A 17,205-nucleotide genomic window follows, 5' to 3' on the forward strand; every position below is an offset into this window, starting at 1 on the left:
TTTATCCTTAAGGAGAGAGAAAATGTGGAAAAATTTAATTCCCAAAGCGATGAAGGAATATTTTTGGGATACTCCTCTACTAGCAAGGCTTATTGGGTATACAACAAGAGAACCAAGAAGGTGATGAAAACAGTCAATGTTGTTATTGATGAAGCCTCAGAGTCCAGTTCTGAGAAAATTAGTGAGGAGATCCCTAAGGAAATTCTTCCTCCTAAGAATAAAGGTGTTCAAGAAATAGTTGATTAAGAGCCTACATCTCCAAGTACTCCAAGTGGTGTAGAAGTTTCAGTAGACATTCCTACCTCACCTGATTCTGAATCTCATGAAGAGAAAGAACCCTTTGACCCCTACACAAAGGAATTGAGATATCTATCATTACCCTTATACGCTTGAAGTTTCCAAGACAAAACCCTTTTTCATTCACGTCTACTTTTTACACTGTTGCAAAAGTACAATGCTATACCCCACCTCCTTGGTTTGGTACATGGTTGGGATGCTGTGAATTTGAATCCAAAATGACATCTTGTCGAACCTAGCCTTACTCATTGCCTCCCCTACTTCCAACTTATACAAGGTAAGGAGATATTTGTCAAAAGACCACGGACTGAGCAACAAGACTTTATCTACATCATCATCATTCTAGAAAAGAAAAAGAGCCCTGTTATCTCCTAAGTCACTAACCTCAAAATTTTGAGTATTTTCCAAACTGATCTCAGAACCCGCGCCACCGATTCCAAATTAACTTGTTGTTTCGTAAAGAACTTCCTAGCCAACACTCTACGACTGTCTATCACTGGAGCGCCTATAACAATCTCTGTTTCCTCCTTCTCTGATAATTGTAAACCCGCACATCTATTCAAAATATCATCCATAGCCTCCTTGAGAAGTGTTTAACAGCCGTTTTTACCGTAAAGCGGAGAGAGTCGTTCGTACTGAGATGATAAAGTTTAATTTTCACCTCTAGGGCTCTACATAGAACCTAGAGAGAAGATCTACTATGAATTTTTTTTTCTTCATTTAAGGGTTCAAATAGGTCACAAATGCAACTTGCATGTGTTACCATACTTTATAATTACTTACTAAAGATTTAGACTAACAACTACTTTGAAACTACTGAATAAATAAAGATAGGATTCATGAGGCCGAATCACATTAGCACCAAACATTGTCTTGATTGACTCCTTTATTTCATCCGCTGTGTTAGGACTGAAGAATAGAGAAGTTTTACTCCGATTTAATTATTGCCCGGAAGATTGTTCATAACCTGCAATATCCTTTGTATTTCGGCACACTTCTCCACTATGGCTCTTCCAAAAATGAGGCTATCATCGGCGAAGAAAAGGTGTGACACTTTAGGACCCCCACTCAAGGCAGCCACTCCTTTTAAGCTCTTCCTTTGGACTGATTTGTGGAGTAAAACAGAAAGGCCATCCGCACAAATGAGAAAGAGATATGGAGATAGTGGGTCTCCTTGTTGGAGCCCACACGTAGGATGAATCTCCCCACACGGTCGACCATTAATTCTTACTACATATGAAATTGATGACACACACCTCATGACAATTTTCACCCAATGCTCATGGAATCCTAGCTTTAACATAATCTACTTCAAGCACTCCCACTCCACATGGTCATAAGCTTTGCCCATGTCCAACTTCAATGCCAACTCCTCGCATTTACCTCTCATCTGTTTGCCAATATGAGTCATCACTTCATGTGCCACTAAAACATTGTTCGTGATTAACCTTTCTGCTACAAAAGCACTTTGGTTTTCACACACAATCTCCTACAACACTAACTTCATTTAATTTGCCACCACTTTTGAAGCCACATTGCACAAGCTTATTGGTCAGTAATCTGTGACTCTTTCCGGATTTTTTGTTTTTGGAATGAGCACAATATGAGTCTTGTGTTGGGTAGTGCTATACCATGGTTAAGAAAATTCAAAGCAGTACATACAACAATAGATCTAACAATAGGCCAAAAATGTTGATAAAACAAAGGGGGAATACCGTCGGGGCTGTGGGCCATCATGGGGTGCATCTGCTTCAAGGCTTTCTCCACTTCCGGAGCTTGAAACTCCCTGTTTAGCAAGGCATTCATTCTGTCCGAAACTTTGGGTTGAACGATATCAATAAGCTTTCTCTCAATCCAAGGCTCTGAAGTACTAAAGAGGTCATCAAAATACTGCATAAACACTTGGCCAATCTGCTCCTCATCTTCTATCCACACGTTGTTTGAGTCCAGCAACCTACTAATAGTATTACGTTGTAAACAGTTGGATGCTTTGGTGTGAAAGAAAGTTTTATTCTTGTCCCTTGCTTTCAACCAATTATTTCTTGACCTCTGTAACCACATATCTTCTTCAAATGCTAAAAGCAATTGCATCAGTCCAGCCAATTTTTTTCTGTCTATTTTATACTAAAACCTTTTTTTCTTCTATTTTACACTGCCGCTTTTCCAAAATACTCACATTAGTTCATCTATTTTACAATCCCCTCTATTTAAATAATAATATTTTTTAATGCTTAATTATTATTTTATATTTTTATTTTGTTCCTGTCTTTTTATCTTTTCTTTTGTACTTATCTTTTTTTCTTTGTCCTTATCTCATCTCTCAGACTAATCTTTTGTTCCTTTTCTACTTCTTCTTCCTTCCACAGTAACTTCTCCTTCTTCCTTCTAAGGTCATGATTAGATCGCCTCCCTCCACAAGCATCTTCTTCTTCTGTTTCCTCTCATTGTCAAACCACTTATCCACCACAAGCACCAATCTCCACCATAAGAACCACAAGAATCAAAACCCACAAGTATGGACTCCATCGACCCACAAGCACCGATCTCCACAGCCAGAACCGTCCAAAAGCATCAAAACCCATTCCTATCGACCCATAAGCACTGATCTTCGCTGCCAAGACCAATCCACAAGTATCCAGACCCATTTCCATCAACCCACGAACTCTGATCTAGCGCCACTAGCACCGATCCACAAGCGACCAACATTAGCACCTATCTGTCTCTCTATTGGTTTGTCCGTATGGGTGTGCTTGTGTATTTCTGTGTTGATTTGTCTGTGTGGATGTGTTTGTGTGTATCTGAGGAAAAAGAAGATGATGAGAGAAGTTTGAGACTGAGGTCGTTTTGCACGGAGAAGAGAGAGAGAAAAAAATGTGCGAAATGTGAAATTAATAAAATAATAGTATACACAGCTGTAGTAACTATGTATATATGCATAGTTACTGTAGCAAATGTGTAAATATACACAGTTTTAGAATGACTAATGTGGAAGATTTTTTGGGGCAAAATGTGTAAAATTTGTTCCTTTTTGTATTTTGCAAAGTTTTACATCTTCTGATGCAAATGCTCTAATAAAAACTTTAGGCCCTGTTTGGTTTGAGTGATTTTTGATAATATTTAGGAAATTAGTAGGCTAAATAGCATGAATTGCAATGATGTTGAGGGTTGAAGGCCAGAAAAAGAAGAAACGAAAGATCAGAGGAGACTGGGGTTGACCGGTCATAAATCCTCCGATGATAAAGTTAGTCTTTTCTTTCGAAACAAAGAATTCCAAACTTATGGGGATTGTGTCTGGAAAACACTTACCTTTTATTGTTGGAGATTCGTGCCCTTTTATAGGTTCAGGAAATGGTTATCCATTGAATAACTTCCCCTACCTTTACAAAGTCCGAAAAGTTTAGAGTACACCTTCATAACTGCCATAGCGGTTATCTTTTATGTTCCTTTATTCTACAACCGTTGTTGAGCTCATCCTAAGCAATGCTGGATGGAAGGTTGTCCCAAAGCGGTAGATGGACGTGACGAACTTGTCCAGAGACCTCTATGGACGAAGGACGAGTTGCTTGTTTCTTGTCATTCCTTCTCTGGACGACCACTATGGACAAATATGGAGTTGGTTTATTTTTAGACACCATCATTTGCCCCCTTGTCCATGGGTCGTCTCTAGGATAAGTTTAAGGATGTTCTCATAATGTATATTTAATGCCCGTAACTAGGCGTGCCATGTGTCACAATCTCATTGGTAAACAGTTGCGTCTAGTTATTTTTTCGAGGAGTTACGTGTCACCTTTTGGTTGGTTGTGTCGTTTCAGATACCTAAGCTTACGGCCTATAAATAGTAGAATTCCTCTAGTGCCCTTCACATTTCTGAAATTTCCTTCCTTAAGCATCCTCGTCTTAGCGCCTTGTCTAGAAGTGTCCTCTTGTCCTTAGTTTCCTCGTCTAGATTCAGGTACTTTTTTAATTCTCGTCCTCAGATTTTAAGTTTTCTTAAAAATGTCTGAGACCGTTCTTTCCTTGTCTAGTAATAGTGTGGATAAAGTCATAGACGAATATCATGACCCAAGTAGTTTTAGTGGCTCTAGTGATAGTAATAATAGCAATAGTAGTAGTGGAGGAAACACTACGGACGAGTACACGTCCGATGTTCCTAGGGTTCCTTTAGAGGTTCTCCAGGAAGGGCTTAGGACGAGGACTGAGTCCGGATCCCAGGCTGGTATAAGTGCTCCCTCGTCCACAGTTCAGGACGAGGTTGAGGTAGTGTACAGCTATGCTATAGGAATAGATTCCAAGACGGATGATAGGAGATTGGATTTACTTAAGAAGTGGTATCAAATCCTAGACGACCTTAAACCTAGGTTAGCAGTTCGTGGGGAGTGGTGTTGTCAGCCACATTTTGGGATAAGTATTTATGAAGCCTATATTTTAGGTGGACTTAGGTTACCTTTAAATGCTTTTGCTAGAGAGTTACTTACCAAGTTACGTTTAGGTGTTTGTCAACTCAATCCTAATGCAAGGAGGTTAATCGTCTCTATGTAAGTTTTGTGGAGGGAGGTGTTTGAGGGGAACCATCCTCTTACCGTGGACGAGTTCCTTTACTGTTATAAGCCCTCCGAAATTAACCAATCCCTTGGCTTCTATCAATTCATAGTTAGAGGGAAGGATTATAGGTTGATTAAGTCCATAGTTACCTCAAATAGGAACTGGAAGACGGAGTTCTTCTTCGTCTCAGGTTTTTGGGCTGGACGCCCTCTTAAGGTTTCTCAAGATCCATTTCCTCTCTACACAGGAGAGTTAGGGAACCTTCGTCTTGAAGGTACGCTTATAGTTGTGGCTTTGTTATTTATTGTATTTATTATTGTAGGTAGTTACCTAATAATGTTCATTCTCCTTTTTTTTTATAGGTGCTAGACGACCTCATTTTAAGCAGGTTTTACATCGAGAGAATTCAAAAGGTTCGTCTATACACTGACAGGACTTTTCATTCTTTGGTAAGTCTCTAACGTCTTGCCACCTGGGGTTTAGGTCCTAAACCATCTGTTGAAGCCCTTGCACATGAGTTCACCGTCCGTAGACGTAAGCTCTCTTGTCGACCCTCCCTCACTCTTCTTCCCTTTTTTTTTTTAAAAAAAAATCTTTCTTTTCAGGAATAGCTACAATGAAGGAGAACAAAGGTAAAGAAGTTGTGAACAAGGCAGTTGGGCAGGAGGTACCGTCCCAACCTCATCCATCAGTAGGTGACAAAAGAAAGAGTTTGTCCTTAGGGGTTGACTTGGGAAATCTCCCAAGCAGGCACAGGGAGAAAAAAGTAAAGCACAAGTCATCTAAGCCTAAGAATATCCAATCCACACTGCCTATCTCTATCCATGAGCCTGAGGACGTCTAGATCCTTGATGATTCAGAACTCAAGGATTCTCCTATGCAGGCCCCGTCCACAATCAAGGTGCCTTCCTCATCTTAGCCTTCCCAACAAGTACCTCAAAACCTTATTGGGAATAAGGATCTAGCTTGGGAAAGATTTGGGATGGCTGTGACAGATGCGGATGTGACAGCTTGTTATAACATGTCTTTGAAGGACTTTGAACATTCTGGGGTTCATGACCTTTTCAAGGTTTCATGCTTTTTTTTCTTTTTTTTCTTTTTGGGTCTCGTCTTGTTAGCAAGGTAAACATACTTTTGCTCTAACAAAAAATTTGATTCAGGCAATGTCTAAGTTCATCGCCATGTCCAGACAAGCAATTGATTTGGACAAGACGAGGGTCTTGCTGGAGAGGGGGATTAAGGAGGTGAAAGACGAGAGTAAACGGTGGGCTGAGATAGCTGCTAAGGCCAATGAAGAGGCAAAGGAGCTGCAGAACCAAGTTGAAGAGCTGAAGACTGATGTTGTGGAGAAGGACACTCGTCTTGATCACTTACAGAAGAAGAATGACGAGCTGAGTGCTCTTCTTGAGAAAGCCAAGCAAGACGCAGTTGCAGGTTGAAGGTGTCCAAGCAGTTTACAAACCTACTGGATACCAACTATGCAGTTGGGTTTGAGGACTTTAGGATGGACGCTGTGGAGAACTTCCCTGACATTGACTTCAGTTCTATCAAGCTCAATCTTAGTGGTGCTCCTACAAGCTCCCTCCTCCAGGCGAGTTCAGAAGATGTCAATATAGAGGACGATGCTACAACCCAGCCACACCAAGATGACCAAAACACCGACGCCCCTCCTGCCTAAAGACGAGCTTTTAATACTTTGATCATCTTTATATTCTTATATGTATTTTTCTTAAGTTTTGTTTGGTCCTTGGTCTTAGGACCTGTTACTGTAATTCAAGTACGCTAATCTCGTCCATAGTTTTAGGACAAGCCATTAATAATTGGCTTTACTTTTTAAGGGTGTTTGGACATTGGTTGTCCACCCTTGAACAATTGCTTGACTTTCTTTTCTATTATGGTATGGATGAAAGTTATTTGTGATGTTATCTTGTTTCAAATTTTTACTCGTCCATAGAAGTAATTCCTTAAAAAGTATTTGAATTCCACAAGTATAACTCGTCTTGGTGAAATGGTGATTACCAGCATTACTCGTCCTAAAACTTAGCTAGTTTTCACCTTTAATGAAGATAAGACAACTTTGCATTCGTCCATAAATTGGATTGCTTTAGAATGCGTCTTAATCAATAAGTTAACACTTGCTTATGCGTTTACTCGTCCATGTGTTGGACGTGTATTATGCTTTATCCCATCCGTTATACGGACGAACATTCTCTGAACTTACTGTTTTGCTCAGGGAAGGTTTTACTTCGTCCATTACTTGGATGAGCATGCCTTTGTTTTGCCCTTTCCCTCTTCCATTACTTGGGCGAGCATGCCTTTGCCCTTAGGAAAGCTTATTGACGTTACATCTTCGTATCCGGAGAATTTTCTCGTTTGGGGTTGTTCAGCCGTCTTGTGAATTATTTGTATGAAAAATAGCATAGAAACTAAGATTCACACAACATTATGTACATGTGATAAATATTGTTTACAAACGAGGCATATACTTAGAAGCAAATGCCTTCACAGAGAGTTTTATAAGTACAAACATATCAATAACTTTGTTCATAATTACAACACAAATAATAAAGTAGTTGCATTGTTAAACATAAGTAGAATATAAGTAAAGAAACAAGCTCCAAGCTCGTCCATAGTAACACCCGTCCAGACTAGCGCTTCTACTGATAGTACCTCCTCAAGTGCTCAGCATTCCAATGATGTTCTAATTTTCTCCCATCCAGGGCGTCCAAGTAGTAGGATCCTTGCCTTTTATAGTTGATAACTCTGTAAGGTCCTTCCCAATTAGGCCTCAGTTTCCCGTGAGCCGGGTTCTTGGTTGCCAAGAAACCTTTTTCAGGATGTGGTCTCCTATGTTGAATCGCCTCGGCTTCACCATCGCATCATACCGTTTAGCCATTAGGTTTTTATACCTTGCCGTCCTATGTTCCACGTCCACCCTTTCCTCGTCTATTAGATTGAGGTTTAAACGGAGTTGCTTCCTCGTTATCCTTATTCTAATACATCGTCACCCTGTGGTTGGTCATATGCACTTCTGCAGGTATGACCGCTTCGCTTCCATAGGCCAGCTTGAAAGGAGTTTCCCCTGTAGGGGTTCTTATCTTCATTTTGTACGCCCATAGAACACCTGGTAGTTCATCTGGCCATACTCCTTTTGCCCCCTCAAGCCGAGCTTGATAATTTTCAACAAGGATCAGTTTGCAACTTCAGCCTGACCGTTTGCTTGGGGATGGGCGGGCGAGGAATAATGATTTTGAATTCCGAAATGTTCACAAAAGTCCCTGAAAAGTGCATTGTCAAATTGTCGTCCGTTGTCAAACACAGGACTCTGGGCACCCTAAACCTGCATAAAATGTTCTTCCAGACAAAACTCTTGACATTTTTGTTGTGTGATACTTACTAAGGGTTCTACTTCTACTCATTTGGTTCAATAATCAATACCCACCACCAGAAATTTTATCTACCTTGTCCTAAGTGGGAAGAGACCCAAGATATCTAGTCCCTATTGTGCAAAAGGCCATAGGGCCATCATTGGGGTGAGATATTCCGATGGTTGTCTGGGGACATTACTAAATCGTTGGCATTGATCACAGACCTTGACATATGCCTTAGTATCAACTTGCATGTTTGGCCAGTAGTAGCTTGCGCGAATGACTTTGTGGACAAGTGACTTGGCTCCTGAATGGTTGCCATATGCTCCCTCATAAACCTCCTTCAATACATAGTTGGCCTCGTCCGGGGCTAAACACCTCAGATAAGGTTGTGAAAAACCCTTTTTGTATAGTACCTCGTTCATGAGGACGTATCTGGCTGATTTGACTCTGAGCTTCCTGGCCTCGTTTTTTCCTTCTGGAAGTGTTCCGTCCTTCAAGTATGATATTATTGGAGTCATCCAATTCTCCTCTCCCTCTATCTGATGCACCTCTGGAAGGTCTATGCTGGGTAGATATTGAACTTCATCAAACTCATCTATTACTTCAATTGCTGAGGATTCTTTTGCTAAAGCATCTGCTTCCATATTTTCTTCTCTTGAGATCTGAATGAAATCAACTTCCTTAAACTTCTTTACAAGGCGTACCACCTTATTATGGTACTTCTTTGGCTTCACATGTCCCATTTACTTGGCCTATGACTAACTGAGAGTTTCCCAAGACGAGTATTGATTCCGCTTCTACAGATCTGGCCAACTCTAACCCTTTAATAAGGGCTTCATACTCAGCTTCATTATTGGTTGTTTGATACTACAGACGAACCTTGTGTGTTAGTTTATCTCCTTCCAGGGATAATAAAAAAACTCCTATTCCTCCTGCATATTGTGTAGATGATCCATCCACATGGACAATCTATTTCTTTCTATTCTCCACTTCGCTTAAGTCTTCATAACTCGGAGTGAACTCTGCAATGAAATCTGTAAGGGCTTGAGCTTTTATTGTATGCCTTGGTTGATATCTTATATCAAATTCACTAAGCTCGACAGCCCATTGGATCAGTCATCCTGCAGCTTCTAACTTGTTCATTGCTTTCTTGAGCGGATGATCGGTCATGACATTGATGACATGAGCTTGGAAGTAATGCCTTAGCTTCCTGGAAGCCATTACCAATGTAAAAACCAGCTTCTCTATTAGCGGATATCATCCTTCTGCTCCCTTAGTGCTTTGCTTGTATAGTACACAGGCTTTTGCACTCTTCCTTCCTCCCTTATCAATGATGAACTAACGGAATACGGAGTAACTGCTAAGTACAAATACAACTCTTCTCCCAACACAGATGGACTTAGTAAAGGAGCTGTAGTGAGGTAGATTTTCAAGTCCTGGAAGGCTTTTTGACACTCTTCCATCCACTCAAATGCTTTTTTAAGTACCTTAAAAAATGGCAAACATTTATCAGTAGCTTTAGAGACAAACCTGTTGAGGGCAGCAACTCGTTCGGTAAGAGACTGGACTTCTTGACATTCCGTGGAGGTTCCATGTTCAGCATTGCCTGGATCTTATCTGGATTTGCTTCAATCCCTCTATGTGACACTATGAACCCTAGGAATTTCCCGGATGACACCCCGAAAGCACACTTGCTGGGGTTCAACCTGTTATACTGCCTGAGTGTGTCAAATGTTTCTTGTAGGTCGTCCAGATGCTTTCCCTTGTCCTGACTTTTCACCAGCATGTCATCTACATAGACTTCTACTTTTTGCCCAATTTGTGGACGAAACATGTGGCTAACCAAACTCTGATAAGTTGCCCCAGCGTTCTTTAAACCAAAGGGCATTACCTTATAACAGAATAAGCCTTGGCTTGTGACAAAAGATGTCTTCTCTTGATTTGCGTCGTTCATCCTTATTTGATTGTATCTAGAGAAAGCATCCATTAAGCTAAGTAGCTTGTGTCCCGTAGTAGAATCTACCAACTAGCCAATGCAAGGCAATGGGTAGCTATCCTTGGGGTAAGCCTTATTCAAATCGATAAAGTCTACACACATTCTCCACTTATCATTTGCCTTCTTGACTATTACTACATTTGCCAACCGGTTTGGATAATAAACTTCTCAAATGAACTTAGCTGCGGTCAACTTCTGCATTTCTTCTTTAATAGCATTGTCTCTCTCAGGGGCAAACACCATTTTCTTCTATCGTACTGGCTTAGAGGAAGGATACCCATTCAAACGGTGGGTAATGACACTAGGGTCTATACCCGACATATCCTCATGACTCCAAGCAAATACATTAATACTTTTCCTCAAGAAACAGATGAGGTCCTTCTTGATCCTCTCTTTTAAATCTGCTCCGACCTTGGTGGACCTCTCAGGGTTTTTCTCGTCTAAAGAAATATCTTCCAACACTTCAATGGGCTCAGTCATCATTCTCTTTTCTTCAATATTCATTGTTTGAACTTGCTCGTCCATAGCCAACATGGCCAAGTAGCACTCTTTTGCTGCCAGCTGATCTCCCTGAACTTGTCCTACTCCATGCTCAGTTGGAAATTTGACTGATAAATGGTATGTAGATGTAACTGCTTTCTAACTATTTAAAGTTGGTCTTCCAATTATGGCATTATAGGATTATGAGCAATCTACCACCAAGAAATTCACGTCCTTGGTTACCTGTTGTGGGTATGCTCCCACCACAACAGGTAGTGTGACACTGCCTACAGGCTGCACCTTCATTCCACCGAATCCTACCAAGGGTGAATTTACTAGACGAAGTTGGTTTCGTCGAGCCTCATCTGCTGAAAGACAGGGTAATATAAAATATCTGCTGAACTTTCGTTGTCAACCAACACCCTTCTAGTTGTATAATCGGCAATTAGCAAAGTAATCATAATGGCATCATCATGGGGGTGGTGAACTCTTTCAGCGTCCGCATCCATGAATGTGATTGCTTGCTCGTCCGTGGTCGTCGTCCTTGGAGATCGTCGAGAGAGTTGAACATTCTGCACTACTCTCCAAGCGGGGGGCGCGACGTCTCTTTTACCTTCCCTTTCAGCTTCTCATCCTTATGCTCTCGTCCAAGGAAATTTCTCAACTTTTCTTGTCTTATAAGATTTTCAATCTGCTGTTTTAAATCGTAACATTCGTCCGTGTCGTGCCCATGGTCTCTATGGAAGCGGCAATACTTGTTTCTATTGTGCTTATTGGGATCTCCCTTCATTTTCTTTAGCCATTTCAAGGAAGGATCGTCCTTAATTTGCATAAGGACCTGTTCAAGTGGTGTGTTCAGTGGCGTGTATTGTTGACTTCGTGCTGAAGGACCAACCTTCTTACCATCTCGATCCTTTTTATCTTCTGTTCGTCCCTTTTTTGGACGAGGGACTTGCTTGGTGTGGCGTGTGGGGTTTGCATCCATTCTTTCAGCTCTCTTCCTTTTCTTGGCTATGATCGCGTCTTCTGCATTCATAAAGTTCTGGGCTGAATGGACGAGTTCAGCCATGGATTGGGGCTCCTTCTCATAAAACTTGTGGATGAATAAATTAGAATTAACCCCGTTGTGAAAGGCCGCTAGTAATAACTTATTATCCACCTCATCCACAGTCAAGACTTCCCTGTTGAAATGAGTGATAAAGGATCACAGGCTTTCATTCTCCCCCTGTTCTATGGTCAACAGACTGGACGAAGAACGCTTGTGTCTCTGTTCCCCAATGAAGTTATTAACAAACAACTTACTTAACTCTTTGAAAGAACTTACCGAATTCTGGGGTATTTTACTGAACCATACTCGTGCTGGACCTTTGAGGGTGGTAAGGAAGGCTCTACACATAATTTCGTCGAGGACCCCCTGAAGGTGTATTGTAGTCTTAAAAGTAGTAATGTGATCAAACGGGTCACGCGCTCCATCATACGAATCCAAAGAATGCATCTTAAATTTTAGAGGCAAGGGGTGACCATTGATGGAAGCTGTGAAAGGGGAATCTGTATGGTGAACTAGATCCTCTACAGGATTTGTTCTTCTCATGTTTTCCCTCATCTCGTCCATAACCTTCCTCATTTGGTCAATTTTTCTCTCCAAGTGTGGCACCTTTCTTGACGTGGTGCCCCTTGATTGACTTTCAGGTACATCACTTTTTTCATCTCCCTGGTTCTGGTCTTGTTCTTCCCCATATGCTTCATATTGTTGCCTTCTAAGATGAATCTCCCTTGTTAGTTCTTGGTTTTGGCGAGTTAACTCTGCCATAGCGGCTGCCATGGATTGGACATGAATAGAGGATGGCTGCATGGCAGGTGCAAATTGATGATCACGATAGGGATGGCTAGAAGCATCCCTGCTTTCTTGATGGCCTGGGTTGGTAGCCCTCGATCTAGTCTGAACCATTGCAGCATTTTTGTCTGAGAAAGGAATTGTAAAACTCAAAGTCTAACAAATTTGTTTCCCATAGACGGTGCTAACTGATAATATTTAGGAAATCAGTAGGCTGAATAGCACGGATTGTAATGATGTTGAGGGTTGAGAGCCTGAAAAAGAAGAAACGAAAGATCAGAGGAGACCGGGGTTGACAAGTCACAAATCCTCCGATGACAAAGTTAGTCTTTTCTTCTGAAATAAAGAATTCCAAACTTATGGGGATTGTGTCTGGAAAATACTTACCTTTTATTGTCGGAGATTCGTGCTATTTTATAGGTTCAGGAAACGGTTATCCATTGAATAACTTCCCCTACCTTTATGGAGTCCGGAAAGTTTAGAGTACACCTTCATAACTGCCATGGCGGTTATCTTTTATGTTCCTTTATTCTACAATCGTTGTTGAGCTCGTCCTAAGCAATGCTGGACGGAAGGTTGTCCCAAAGCGGTAGAATGGACGTGACAAACTCGTCCAGAGACCTCTATGGACGAAGGATGAGTTGCTCGTTTCCTGTCATTACTTCTCTGGACAACCACTATGGACAAATATGGAGTTGGTTTATTTTTAGACACCATCAATTTTCATCACTTATCACTCATCACTCAATTCTCATCACCCACAACTCACTTTTTGTGGGCCTCACATCAACTCCATTTGTTTGACTTAATTTTTTTTCTCATTTTCCATCACTTATAACTCAAGGAGAAAATGATTTTTTGCCCTTTTTTTTTTAAAAAAAAAAAATCCAGCATTTTGCCCCATTTTCCAAACTAATTAGGGAAATGCTCTTATTTTGAAACTCGATTATCTAAAAATCGAGTTAGCCCTATAGTGGCGTTTTAAGGAGTCCTATAGCGACGTTTTAAGGATTTTTAGTGGCGTTTTGGAACTCGAGTTCCATGCAAGGTTTTTTTTTTTTATTTTTTATTTTTTTTTAACCTATAGTGGCGTTTTAAGGAGCCCTATAGTGACGCTGAGTTCATGGAACTCGAGTTCCAAAACGCTACTATAGATCCTTAAAACGTCGCTATAGGGCTCCATAAAACACCACTGTAGGGCTAACTCGATTTTGAGAAAATCAAGTTTCAAAACAGAGACATTTTCCTAATTAGTTTGGAAAAATGGGGAAAAACGCTAGATTTTTTTTCGTGAAAGGGGCATTTGCCAATTTTGTCCCATAACAAAATGAAAACAAATTTTTGGTGTTTTTAGATTATGGAATATGAGTTATGATGGCAAACTTATAAAAAAATAAAAATAAAAATAAAAAAAACCAAATTGGTAAGACCCACCCTCCTGACTTGTCTCTATCAAGTCAGATTCAACAGTTTTTTTTTCTCCTTCTTTCTTTTTCTCTCCTTTCTTCTTCATAGACTCACTCAGCGGCTTTTTTCTTCTTCTTCTTTCTTTCTTTCTTCTTCATAGAAACACATGGGCACTGATTTCTCAAACCTAGAAAATCAAACCCATAAACACATGATACTGATCATACACACCAACACAAACCCTCAAACATGTTCATCCACACAATTAATCTAAAAATTTCTTCTCCCAACACAAATAAAACCTAGAAGTAAGAAATGAAAGAGAGGAGAGGGGCGGAGAAGAGGGGTGGAATTAGTCTCGCATGTCTCTGATCTAGCTTCTATTCAGAAATTTGAGCCATAATCAGTGAACTCAAGCAAAATCTAAGAGAAACCAAGAGAGAGAGAGAGCGCTCACGTGAAAGAGAAAATTAAGGAGAAAGAAGAGAGTGAGAGGCAGAGAAAGACGATGAAGGGAAAAATAGAGAGGAGAGGCAAAGAAAGATGAGAGTTAGCGAAAAAAGGAAAAAAAGGAGAGAGAAAAGTATTTTGACATTGGGTCAATGTGTGGATCCACAACTTTGTCTGAAATTGAGTTTTTTTAAGGGAGAACTACACCCGAAAATAGCAACCAAACACAAGTCTAAAATGAGTTAAAGAAAAGTAGAGATAAAGATATGAAAATTGAATTAGAGTTTAGAGTGATGAGAAATGAGTTTTGAGAATTGAAAATTGAGCTATCTCTAAGCCAAACACAGCCTTAGTGTGTCACAGTTGATGGCTGATAACTTGGGGCCCGTTTGTTACCGTTATTTAAACAACAATTTTTTAGTGTTTAAACAATATTACATGTATTTTCACACACTTTTTCACTCACAAGTATTTTCAAAAAAATACAAACAACGTTACTAGAAATCTCTTACCAAATGGGAAATGAAAAACTTTGATGATATAAGCTAGAATGGCTTGTGGCTGACCTTAAGGCTTGATTCATTGTAGCAATTACAAGCTACGAAGGTTGAGACTTGCAATTTGCTGTCCCAAGATATGTGAAGAACATCTATAATAATATGACCCAAAAATGGTTTTGGAGTCTCAAAAGTGTGGTGTGAAATGAAAGGGATACGCTAACGTAAAAAACCTTATAACTCAGTAATATTATATATTCTCTTTTTGGAGTCCCTCCCCCATTGTTGTAATTAGCAAATTATAAAATTTCAAACAAAACAAATGATAAGTTAGCAACGATGTGGGTGATACTTGGCCATTGTACCTTTTACCACAAGTGACAAATTGATGAAACATGTGCCCCAAGACTTCATACGAACAATCCCTAACAACTTTTTAGGTGAACGATGAACCATTGTGCCATACCAGAAACCTTACAAACCGCTACACCAAAGTACTCCTAAGTCACGTTGTGAACTCTTTAACTTAGTGATATTTTGGGTTTAGATGTTATTTGGACATTCACTAAGGTATACAAGCCATTCAGCCAATATGTTCAACAATTGTCACATACCGACAACGATGAAGTAGGGATGGCAATCCCATTGGCACTTGCTCGAATGGAATGGGTTTTGCCAGGCCCATTAGGGAATCGGGGCAAATCAAGTTCAGATATTACCCAAACCCAACCTATAATAAATAGATTTTTTATTTTATTTTTTGCAAAAATAAAATCAAACTGGCGACACCATAAATTTGATCTCTCTCTCCCTCTCTCTATCATAACCATCTTTTCATTTTAACTCCTATTTTTCTGTTTTTAATGAAGGTGAGCTTTACTAGGTCTAATTTTCTTTTTTTCTTCTTTGATTTGGGTTTCCTTTTGCTTAATCTTTAGAACCTTCTATTACAAAAATGGGCTTCTTGTATTTTTTTGCCAAATAAAAAGAAAGATCTCTTTCCCTTAGCCATTCATGAATTCCTTGGTCACATTCCACCTTACTGGACAGTTGAGAAGTGACGAAGGTCTTTACTCAACTAAGCAACAATTTAAGGAGGACTAGACAAGGTCAACTGCGGGACAAAGTGGTTGGTTCTATGTTGCCCATACCCCAACCGCAATAGAATTAGTAAACATGCCTCACTAGTGATAAGCGATATAACCTAAATATGCCAAAACTTCAGCATTTTTTTTTGTTTTTTGTTTTGGGGTGGAGGAGAGCGATTTAGCAATGTCTTTGCATGCCAAAACTTGAGCATCTCAATAGTGGCTTGATTATAAATTTCCACCCACTTTTAGCTAAAGCCAAAATGCTCAAAAAAATCCTTTGGTATCTATTGGAAACCAAAGTAAAAGAAAGAGATGAACTGGATGATAATAAAAGTAACAATTTGATAATTGAAGCTTCACTTGCAGCAATATAGTGGACAGCAAAACAAAAGCACCCCAAAGTTCAGAGAGTACAGTCACAAAGTTATTCAAACTCAAGAGCTCCTACAAAGAAATGTAAGAGAATTATGAAGACTCAAGAAAAAAGGAAGTCTGCGGACAGGAAATATCATGGGAGACTAGGGCCAAGTGCATGAGTATAGTTACAGAAATCTTAGTCATGCAACGTAATACAAGACATTGGGTTGAGATTATATCCACCCAGGTCATTCTGTCATTGGGCTTCATATCAACACCTATGAAAAGATTGTGTCTAGTGTACAAAACTCCCACTTTTGTGAAATTTGGGAGAACTAATTGTAGGCAGCCTTACCCCCAATTACTGATGAGGCTGATTTCCGAACTCAAACCTGCGACCTATCGCTTTTAGTAGAAGGCACTTGCCATTGCACCAAGGCTCAAACTCTTCATATCAACACCTATGCTAAAGGTAATTTTACCATTTGAAAGGAGGCCATTCAGAATTAACTGACTGATCAACTACCAGCAAAACTAATGTCAAATTTTAGATAAACTTGAAAGCATTGGCTCTTCTAACCCATAGGTGTTGACGAGGGAGATGCACATATGTGGAAGGTCATCAAATATTACCATTTATATTCCCCCTCTCTACAACTGAAATAAGCGTACCTACTTCTCTAGACACACTTGAGCAATTCATATCCAGAGAATCAAGGGAACCACCAACAACTCAAAGTCATTATCTTAAATGAAAAGTTCAGGAATGTGTGATCTCTATAGTGATGACTCTGCCAGTAAATTGACAACATGACAAAAACAATCATTGTTAGAATAGAGAATCTAATATCATGCCACCAAATAAGAAAATTCTAGGCTATCC

The sequence above is a fragment of the Quercus lobata genome, chromosome 5, assembly GCF_001633185.2.
Source record: "Quercus lobata isolate SW786 chromosome 5, ValleyOak3.0 Primary Assembly, whole genome shotgun sequence".
Classification (NCBI taxonomy): Eukaryota; Viridiplantae; Streptophyta; class Magnoliopsida; order Fagales; family Fagaceae; genus Quercus; species Quercus lobata.